Source organism: Amblyomma americanum, chromosome 1 (assembly GCF_052857255.1).
Source record: "Amblyomma americanum isolate KBUSLIRL-KWMA chromosome 1, ASM5285725v1, whole genome shotgun sequence".
Classification (NCBI taxonomy): Eukaryota; Metazoa; Arthropoda; class Arachnida; order Ixodida; family Ixodidae; genus Amblyomma; species Amblyomma americanum.
The window spans coordinates 323,510,599-323,521,470 of record NC_135497.1 but is presented as its reverse complement, the minus strand read 5'-3'; the positions used below and the strand labels follow the sequence as shown (position 1 = coordinate 323,521,470).

General features: G+C 50.3%; 1 long non-coding RNA gene across 3 annotated transcripts in view; it reads right to left on the bottom strand.

Annotated features, from left to right (window-relative positions):
- Positions 1-5,282: 5,282 nt before the first annotated feature.
- Positions 5,283-10,872, bottom strand: part of LOC144115405 (uncharacterized) — a 23,025-nt gene continuing 17,435 nt past the window's right edge. For 2 of the 3 annotated variants that reach the window (XR_013311390.1, XR_013311391.1), the window contains exons 2-4: positions 7,603-7,819; positions 6,507-6,649; positions 5,285-6,103 (exon numbers count right to left, since the gene is read on the bottom strand). This is a non-coding gene — a long non-coding RNA (uncharacterized LOC144115405). Of the gene's footprint in view, positions 6,104-6,506; positions 6,650-7,602; positions 7,820-8,354; positions 8,600-10,872 lie in introns of all 3 variants that reach the window. The other variant, XR_013311392.1, reaches the window with a different exon arrangement.

Sequence of the window (10,872 nt, the reverse complement as noted above, 5' to 3'; positions counted from 1 at the left end):
TTCTCGCGGCCGCCGGCACACAGATAATCCGGAGCATTACGTCGCACTTGCTCTTACGGGCAGAGAAGCGTGCACAGCAAGCGGCACTGGACCAAATATGGCGGCGGTTGCGGTACTTTTCCCGTTCCAGTGACTTTAGCTGGTGCGTATGTGTAGCGTTATCTTTTCGAGCTAACCTGAGCTATTTATGTTAATTGTTGTGACAGCCGCTAGATGGCACTAAATGCTAAAAATACGGATTTTTAAGCAGGAAATTGCCAAAGAAAATATCTATGATAATTGTAGGGGAAGCTCTTTGTTGTTTGAGGCCAGGACGGGAGTTTTGCGGACTAAGACGTATAGAGTCAGGTACCAGGAGATAGACACTTTGTGCATTGCGTGCGGAGAGGAGGAGGAAACGGCTGAACACTTGATACTTTTCTGTAAAGGGCTTCACTCTACAGTGGAAAGCAGCGGGGCTGATTTATCCAAGGCATTGGGGTTTAAGGACAGTGAAGGGAAAGTATATTTTAAGCGGCTAGAAATAACCAAGCGAAGGTTATCTGATTGGTGGCTAAAATCAAGAGAAGAGTAAAATTTCATAAGTCATGGCTAGGTGGCTTGAGCCACCGCCCGATTTAAAGGGTTCAGCCGAATCCATTGTTACGTTTGGAGACGCCAACATGCCAAGAATATTCAAGCCACTGAGAAGCATCAATCGACAGAGGCTTCAAAGGGCCGTCGACGTGGTTGCAGCGCCACGAGTGCAGGTGGTGGCGTCTACAAGGGACCTTCTCTCCCCCCCTGCTGTTTACGGGGTGAAACGGCCCTCCGCTGCCTGAGAACGGCTTTGGGGAACTTGTCGTTTGTTCTCAACGCCGGACCCACCCGGGACATAGCGACGTCTTTCTCCCGGAGGGGACGGCGGGGGAGCCGGCGAGCGGCGCGGGGCTGCAAATGAGCCGTGGCAAATGCGGCCGTGTTTGACTAATGGTGTCTTCGACTGGTCACTCCCACGATCTGGTTAGGATCTGGCAGAGTGGGAGCCGCTCTCGCTCTGAGCGCATAGAGAGACTAGTCAAGCCGAATGGTCAGCGAGTTTTTAGAGCGGAAGCGCAGGAGGCAGAAGGGGGACGTAACTTCCGGAACCACTACGCGGCACCGCTACTGATGTCAGCAGTAGCCACACGTAAGGTCCCTTGATTACCTTTAGCCGCACGTGGCCGCACACAGTTTGCATCGCGGTCGCCGCTTAGCCTGTATCGATCGCTACCCCGGGCTTCCGCCCCACGGGACGCTCATTTTTCGAACATCGCCTTCTGGATAGCACTGTCGTCCTCGTCTGAGCTGCTGCTGGAATCGCTGTTGTCATGTGACAGCAACACAGACCGCGTTCCTGGCGTAGTTATCCGGCGTCTCTTGGACATTTTGCCTCACACAGCGCGGCACCCGCAAAACACAACACAGCAAGGACGTTACTGCTGCGTCAAAAAAGCCCACACTTGTTTCTGCCTACGCGCAGCGGACGCCGAGGCCTCGCACCGCTTTCGCGAAATGGCGGAAGTGGCTCTGTCACGTGGACTCATCTCGGAGCCGCTCCGACTTTTTTCTCGGAGCGCCTCAGAGCGCTCTGAGCTGGAGGCGAGCGCTCAGAAAGAACCAGCCGAATGTAGTCAGAGCGGCCGGTTTCGACCAGACGAATGTGCGGTCGCCTCTCAGAGCGCTCTAGAGCGATCTAAAGCGACCAGCCGAAGACACCATAAGCCAACGACGCCGGAATCCTCGTGCTTCGAAAACAACCTCGTCTTAGACTAAGTGTTTTTCCTTATACGTGGAACCTTCTGCAAACTGCAGTGGCAACCTTTAGTTCCCACGCTACCGCTCTGAAGTGCAGGTGACTGACCTTCGACGCTGCCATGGGGCCCTCTTCGGGCTATTCATCACTGCTGCCTGGACAGCGCGGACCATAACCTGCCAGAAGTGGCAAGAGTGTGTTGTTGGGGGCGTCCTGGAAGGCGGAGCCTAAAGACTGGACACATGATCTACATCACAGTGATTCGATGCATTTTTAATGAACAAAATTCCCCAACTAGGGACCTGGGGACAGCGGACCCTATTTAAGCAGCGATCTGGCGTGTGATCAGCCAGCTCCCGATTCACTCTTTCTAACTATGTAAAAATGTAAATAAACCCTTTCAGTCTTCTCCACCTCGAAGACCCTCTCATCTCTTCGTCACCCCACAACAGCAGTCTCCCGATCCGGAACCCGGGGACACCGACCTTGGCGAGAGACGGCACAGGCGAACCAGGGGCCCGCACCTAACAACTGGCGGCAGCGGTGGGATCGAAACGCAATCCCCCACCACCGGTGGCCTGCTATGGGATAGAAGCCCCGCATCTAACACCATCCATCCATCCATCCATCCATCCATCCACCCATCCACCCATACGTTGTCACTAGTCGTTTACGCATTCTACTCTGAGTGAATGTGGAGAGATGGACGTCCACCTCGAACAGCGTGTAAACAACATTCTGTGTAAAGCTTGGTAAGACAGCCACTCAGACGTATGAGCTCCTTCGTGACGCTTACGGCAACGAGACATTATCGCGGGCGCGATTTTTCGAGTGGCACAAGAGGTTCGTTTCGTGGAGAACGTCGGTGGAAGACGACACAAGGCAGGGGTGCCCTTCAACCTCGCGGAATGAAAACAACGTGGCTCGGATTAGAGAAATCGTGCAACAAGACCGCCCACTACAGTCCGCATGCTATCAGATGCTCTCGACATTAGTAAGGCAACATGTCACCAAATTTTGTGTGAGTACTTGGGGACACGAAAGCTGAATGCCAGACTTGTGCCGCACTCCCTAACACAGGACCAGAAGAACACGCGGACATCAGTGAGCGCTGATTTGCTCTCCGAGGCAGAGAAGAATGCTGCATTCGTCGACAGCATCATTGCTGAAGACAAAACATGGTGTTTTCAATACGATCCTCAAACAAAGAGGCAGAGCGCCGAATGGCGGTCCACAAGCTCTCAGGCGTCGAGAAAAGTGCGGCGACAGAATACCAAAACAAAGACGATGCTTACAGTCTTTTTCGATGCCATAGGTGTCATACACCACGAGTTCGTCCCACAAGGGCAGACGGTGAATCAGGAGTTTTATATCCGCGTGCTCCAACACATGCGTGACCGTCACTGCGACGCCGTCGCCCTAACATATGTGCATCTGGACAATGGAGCCTTCTCCACAACAACGCAAGGCCGCACACTGCTCTCAGCGTGACAAAATTTCTCGCCAAGCACAGCGTCACTGTACTTCCCCGTCCGCCATACTCGCCTGACCTCTCCCCATGCGATTTTTTCCTGTTTCCTCGTGTGAAGAGAGCCCTAAGTGGTCGCTGGATGGGTGGCGTGGCGGCCATTCAAGACGCCACGACAAAGGAGCTGACAGACCTGCCAAAAGAAGCATTTTCCAACCGTTTAAAAGACTTCAAGAAGCGTTGGAAGTTGTGTATAGACTGCAAGGGAGACTATTTCGAAGGGGTGCTGCACAAATGATTTCAATGTTAAACGAATTTTTTTAATGGACTCAGTTTCGGAACTTTACGGGGCTAATACACTGCCACAAAAAGATGAGGGAGGGGGATGCCTACCGCAATCCACGAAGGATTGCTTCTCTTCAGTCCTTCCACTCAGTTTGTGTGTGTGTGTGCGCGTGGAAGAGAATAATCAAAACGCATATCAAAGGCGGAACATTTGTAGAAAGGCGCAACCAACGTGCCAAGCAGACCACTTTTTGCCGCTCCCTGCGATGAAAGCGCGTTCAACCGCTGCTATCTTTTGAGGCCGCATTGTTTTCACTAGCCCATACTAGTGAAATATTCTTTGAATTGTTTTGCTAGCCTAATTATTGAATGGTTGTATGAATACCAATCTTGCAAGTTCCGTGGGACCATTCGTATATTGAAAACAAAGTTAATTATCTCCATAAATTACTTCGGTTTCTCTGACTGGCCAGAATCATGTGAGTGCAGTGCGCACTCCTGTACCGCTTTAATACTAGCTTGCTATATTCGTATCCATTAGTTTTGGCGCCGTACGCGCGGTGTTTTGCGGTAAAATGTGGAGTTGCGCATAGTTATTGAAACTAATTCCAACCTTTTGCCAGAGGTCGCAAAATTGCGTCGTTTTTTTTTTTTCTGCCATAAGAGGAAAGCAAAACAACACGCCAAGCAGACGACAGATGAGTTTCACCATTCCTTCAGAAAGTTCTTTGGGGCCCGCCGCCGTTCGCGTCGCGGTGGTCTTTTTTTTTTTTTTTCATGCGGGAGAAAAAAAGAAAAGCACTGACTTAGAGTCGTGTGTATAGTGAACTAGAATATTCTAGTTCACTATAGTCGTGTGGGAGCATGAGCAGCGAGCGGCCGCCCAAACTGGTTTGCCTGTGTCCGGCGCCTCTTTCGATTCGAACACCGCGCCGCTCCGTTACTGCCGCGGTTTTCGCCTCCGTCGCCGCCCCGCCGTAGAGGAGACCGGCACGTGTGGCTGCTTGGTTGTAAAGGCAGGAAAAATGCGCTTCCCTGGCAAGGCAAACTGAATCCTGAACTTTTCGGCAGTGTGGAAAGCAGGGGACAACAGTGGAGAGAAAGTGGATACTTTAAGTAATGAAGACGATGATGTATTTTTATGGCGCAAGGGCAGCTTTGGTCAAAGAGCGCCATGGTACAGGGTATTTTTCTTAACGCAAGGCTGGGTCCAAGACCCATTTCCCAAGTAATTCACCCGATATAAGCCGAGCATCAGGCCAGGGTAAAGGTTGTACTCATTGTATCACCGGTGGGTACCCGGCGCTACTGGGGATCGTACTGCTGAAAAGTAGGCGTTTCGACGTAAACAGATATGGTTCCTTTGGCATAGTAGTGCCGAAACAGGTGACAGCACATGTCGCCTGCTTTGACAAATCGCATTTCGCAAATCGTCAAATTTGTGGTGTGGCATTACGCCAAACCACAGTTTGGTTAACTAAGCTTTAGTTGCTTTAACCTTCAAGTTGGCACGGTTAGGTGCCTCATTGTAATAAGAGATTATTAACAGCGCTAGGCTGTTTGTGATAGCCGCGTCAACTTTCAGAATTTCAAAGTCGTGGCTCTTCTGTCTGCTGTGGCGCGACGAATTCTGGCCCTCCCGGTTAGTTTAACCGAACACAGCTTGCGAGCTTTCATTTCTTTTTCCAAACAACGGTAATCTGTAAAAAAAAAAAATCATGAAAGGCACGCACACTTGTATGAGATAAAAGGAGGATTGACTGCCTAATTGATTGATCGACTGATTATTTATTTATTGAAAAGCTTTATTGAAAATCACAAAAGTATTCGTTGAAGAGCAGGGTTGGAAGGTTTTGCAAAAAGCTTCGGCACATGACGTATGGCGCGCAAAAGCAATGCGTAGCCGCCGTTTTTATTGGGCAAGCTACACGCTTGTGCAGCTTGTGCAAATTCAACCATTTTTTTTTATTGCCATCCACTTTTAAAGCTATTTACGTTGGAATACAAAGCGAACGAAGTGCTCAGAGTATCTCCTAGTCACGACAGCGTGCTGCTGTGGGTAGGGATTGCAGGCAGAAAGAAAAACAATGTTGTATTTAGAAGTGTTTACACGGCGGAGTTGTAAACTGGTTTCAGGAACAAGTGAACGCTCTTCCCATCTTGTCGTTACAATCAAGGGAGGCCTTTCTGAGGCGCATCATGTCGCCAAAGACACTGAACAGCCCGCAGGAGGAATGGCTCCAGCTCACAGTAGGTTTCCTAGAACTGTTAAGTCCCCTTCAGGCCGGCAACAGGTCAGCAAAGGGAGAAGGTGCCTCGCACGCAGGGATGTCAGCAACCTTTGTTCACCTCCTCGCCGTTCACAATGGCTACCTTTCTTCCCCCATGCCCAGTCTAGGCGGGAGGGAGGGGCGGGTCAACAAGGGTCAACCACCCCGTCGTGGCCATAAAGGGTGGCGACCGAATTTTGACGACGGTGACGACGAACGACGGTCCGCAGAGATGTGCCCCCTCGACGAGATCTCGCTGGTTCGCGCGGTTTCTCGCCAGGCTGCCGAGGACGCCTCAAATGCAGGCTGCAAGCACAACAATATGGGTGTTAGGAGCCGGACATGGTGCTGAAAAAAGAAAAATAGTAAATTTTCAACCCACTGGTTATTAGTTCCATTCAGGGACGCGTTTCTTTTTACTTGTTTTCTTTTGTTTACGTACCTAGGTTTTTCAGATATTACAATCCAAGTTTGGCTCGAGAGAGAACAATTAACTGCGTGAAAAAAAGTTATTTCCTAATGCAGTGTTTCTTTGATCGCTAGATGGTGCCTATTATACAAGCATTAACAAGAAAAAATTACAAAATGAATTTTCAGTGCGCACATGTTTATTGACATTTGGCAAATTTACAGGCATTCGCGCACAACATAAAACAACAGTTTAAATACCACAATCCAAGCAAACGCGGTACAGTACATATACAGTTACCAATAATGCACGCAAGCACCAGACATTCCGGACAGTGTTGCTCTTTCTAGGTGCTTAGGCGGGACCAAAGGTTGCTGCTCGCTCCGCAGTTCTGCTCACAAACTCCCCGATGACGTCGTCCAAACTTAGGAGCGCCGTTCTTTCTTTGTGTATATGCAAAATCAAAAGATGCGATAACCTCTTTTGAGTCGTTCAGTTGCGCAAATACGTTTTGGTTCTGCGCAGAGCACTAAAAGAGCGTTCCCCAGAAGCGACAGACGCTGGTATGGAAAACAGAAGCAGAAGATACCTCCCGACCTGATCCATCAACTCGCGAATGTTTTGCGATTCCCTTTGTTGGATCTCCAAAATGCCCAGAGTTGTGGCAGAATCAGCACCGCTTAGAAGAGCTGATAATAGCATAAACTGCGCCGACAGTCTGCACAAGTCAAAATAAACTGCATGCACTCCCAAAGCCGCCTCTAGTTCATTTCCTGTATACCGACTACCTCCAGTGGCGCTGGTTAAGGTATCTTCTAGTTTTACGAGCTGTTCCATGCCCGGCTGCTCAAAACGCTGTTTTCTTTCACTTATGATTCGGTCGGCAGTAGCGAAATACTCCTTGCGCAGCGCGGCCTTAACGTCAAGTCCAACTGGCTGGACAGGTGTACCAGACGTCTCATACCTCGCAGGAGGTTTTGTCGGCCTTGACACACGAGGTTCCTTCAGGCCTAGGCGCGCTGCTGTTGTGCTCGTGTGCTGCCACAGCTTCTGAAACGCAGTTTCAGAGCGCAACTGGGAGATCGCCTCGCAGAGAGCCTCTGCTGCCTTTTTTGCACCTGCGGCGCAATATGTTGAGCTCTGGAGAGCCCTTGCTAATTCTTCACAAGGCCCAAAGAAGACTACGCAAATGTGGATACCTAACAAGGTTTCAAATTTCTGCAAAAGCCGATCGTAACCTCTAAAAGTAGCCTTGCCGTTTTCGGTCACTGAATTTGGTGTCTGCAAGAGCTCCTTGAGTGTCTCTTGGACTCTGGCGTAATTCTCAACGAATCTCTGCACCGACTTGACTTTAACGGCCCATCGCGTCGGGCAAAGCGCCAGTAAGATATCTGGCCTTGATCCACTCTCCACAGCTGACTCGCGTCCTGTGCAGGGAGAAGTGGTACCGGCCCACTCTGTCTCTTGCTTTGCAGCGGACGGCGCGGTTTTCGGCGAGCTGTCTTTGTGAACCATCACTTGGTCACAGCGTCACAGCTACTGATTGCAGTTGCTGGGTTTGATAGGCTGATGAGCCGGCACAACGTGGGCACTGTTGCAGTGCAGCATGTTAACTGGAAAAAAAAATTATCGCTGTGGCATATGGTAGTATGTGCATTGAGGATACCTGATTATGATGTATGAAATAACCTCACATTTTCGTGTCCCTACTCAGTGGTTTCGCTAGCTATGGTGTTATGCTGCTGAGCCCAAGGATGTTGGATCGAGCCCCGGCCATGGTGGCCGCATCTCGATATAGAGCAACTGCAAAAGCGCTCATGGGCTGTGCGTTGTATGCGCACAGTGCACCCATTTGACCAAGATTAATACGGAGCCCTTCGCTATGGCGTCTCTTATAGCCATGCGCCGCTTTAAGTCACAATACCTGCCTTTCAGATTTAAGTAAGCTATATACATGGATGTGTGCGCAAGTTCCCAACTGGTTTATGGAACAATTCCCAGTTGATTCCTGCTGTAACCAAATGGAAACCAGTTTGAGCAGTTAGGATTTTTCCCCTGGAATTCGACTAATCGCATTTTAAATGCGAACTGTGCGTTTGTTTCATTCTGAAAATGTATTGTATGGCACATAAGGTTGCATATACATACGTCAACTTAGGGCCTGTGTACAGCTGTGGTCCAAGGAGAGGGCTGAGTCGGGCTGGTTGGTTCATGTTGAACGGTACGACGAGACAGCGCTGGCTGACGGGGCGGAAGAGGAGACAGACATGCGCTGGTGTCTGTCTCCTCTTCCGTCCCGTCAGCCAGCGCTGCTTCATCGTGCCGTTCAGCTGTGGTGAATAGTCATCTGACTATCCGGTTTACTTCTGAGCCTTGAACTGAAACTTTAACACCTCCAAAAAACAAAATAAATGAGGGCGAGGGTCTTCTTCACATTGCTCAAATTGCTTCGATTCCCCCACCACCACACGGCTCAAGCACGAACCATGTCATGTGGACTGTCAAGGATTTTTAAACGGGATATCTGAGCTCAATATTTCCAGTTGCGGATAAGCACACCTTATGTTATTTGCACGCACTGCAAAGCAATGTTGCTTAAATATGAATTGTGTTTTGACAAAGAATATATTTGTCTGAAAATAAGACGGAGCCAAGGCAATAAAGAAACCAAACACCATGGGTTCTCTGTTCCATACTAGTCCACCGCTGTGGTTTATGATGACCTGCAGCACTGTCAGTACTTGCATTTAACCTGCATGTCTAACAAATTTTCTATTTCAAAAGGGTTTATGGGGGTAGTAGAATTTCAATGGTCGTCCGTTTCTTCGAGGATGGTTCACAAACCCTTCCTCTAGTGTCGTTCGGCTTGGAAGATGAACAGGAGGCGAGCTTGTAGATGATGGCAGCAGAGCATATATTTACAGCATACATATACAGAGAGTTAAACTGGAAAAAGCAGAACTTAATTTACAAAAGAACAAACTTTGCACTACTTTACTCATCGACCGGGCAGGTTAGAGCCTAAGTAGCATCACATTACATGCTAAGAATGGAGCCTCAGCTCAGACTGGACTGGACTGCATCCGTTTACATGCGCTTTTAAGCACTTGATTAACAAAGGACTAAGGGCCGTCATTTCAGTTGCCCGCCCAAAGCATCAATTCTCCAATCAAAAATAACATGCGAGAAGGGGACAACCCCTTGGGTTGGGCTTAGCCTCGAACCCAGAGTCTTGTTAACAACACAAACTATATAAACAACAAAAACGCCACCACTCTCTCTCAAGTGAGAGTATCCACACGCTCTCCCTTCGGAGCTAATCCTTGCCTCAGGCATGCATACCGCCACTCACCATCCGTCCGCGTCGCCCGTCAGCAACAGAGGAGGGGGCGAAAGGGCCCACGATGCTGCGGCGCTACCGACGGCGGGACACCGCTAATAAGCATGAAGGGGTTCGTCTGTCGCTCCGGGAAACCAGATTAAGGGTCGCCCCTGTCTTCCCACATTCTTGGCGAGTCTTGCCTGTCCGCCATGACAGGTGTCCGTCATGGCCATCCTGGGAATGCGCTTTTGTTCACTAGCGCCTGTCTTCCCACATTCTTGGCGAGTACTGCCTGTCCGCCATGACAGGTGTCCGTCACGGCCCTTCTGGGAATGCGCTTTTGTTCACGAGGCACGGCGGGAAGCTGTGGGTGCCTTCCCGGCGATAGCCCACGTCGTAAGGGGGGGGGGGGGGGGGGGGTCCGTGCGTCAAGCGACAATTTTCGTTCCCGGTATGTACTCGGGGGCTCTCGCTTATACTGGGGAGCGGTTTCCGCGTGTGCCGGCGTCCTGCTTTCTGCAAAGGTATGCAGCTGGAAAAGAGGGGCGGCCTTACAGGGGTTTAACGTCCCAAAGCAACTCAGGCTACGAGGGACGCCGTAGTGAACGGCTCCGGATTTTTCGACCACCTGGGGTTCTTTTATGTGCACTGACATCGCACAGTACACGGGCCTCTAGAGCTCCCGCCTCCGTCGAAATTCGACCGCCGCGGCCGGGATCGAACTCGCGTCTTTCGGGCCAGCAGCCGAGCGCCGTAACCACTCAGCCACCGCGGCGGCTATTTCAAAAGGAGCAAGACTAAGCAGGCATACTCAACTATAATAATAATGTAAGCGCAGATAGAGCGGTACATACCCGGATAAGCCCCCAAAAAGGCTGGAACTGTCCACGGAGGTTGACAAACGGCGCTGGCCTTCCTTGATCGCGGTACATTGCAAGCTTCCGCCAAGCTCTCTAAAAGTCGACTCCCAAGCCCCTTCGCAAGCGCTTCTTTATATATAGCCACTGTAATGGACCACTTTTCCAGTAATGTCCTGCGCATGCGCAAAGCCTCCTCGTCCGCCAATTTCGACGACTGAATTTTTGAATAGGAGAGGAGTTCGCCAACCTGCTTTTCCACGACGTCCCCTCGATGCGACAAACTACAGCACAATAATGGACCATTTGGAAAAATCTGTAAGTGAGCTTTCCGCAAGACTCGTTTTCCAACCAAAAGTTCTCGTTCGAGGCGACACTCTCGCATTCTTTGTGCAGTCGGGTTCCCCCTTCTGAGCAACTTCTGGAATATCGCCATTTGACTTCAAGATGGCCCCGAGAGAGAGGGGGGGGGGGCGCCAACGTCCTG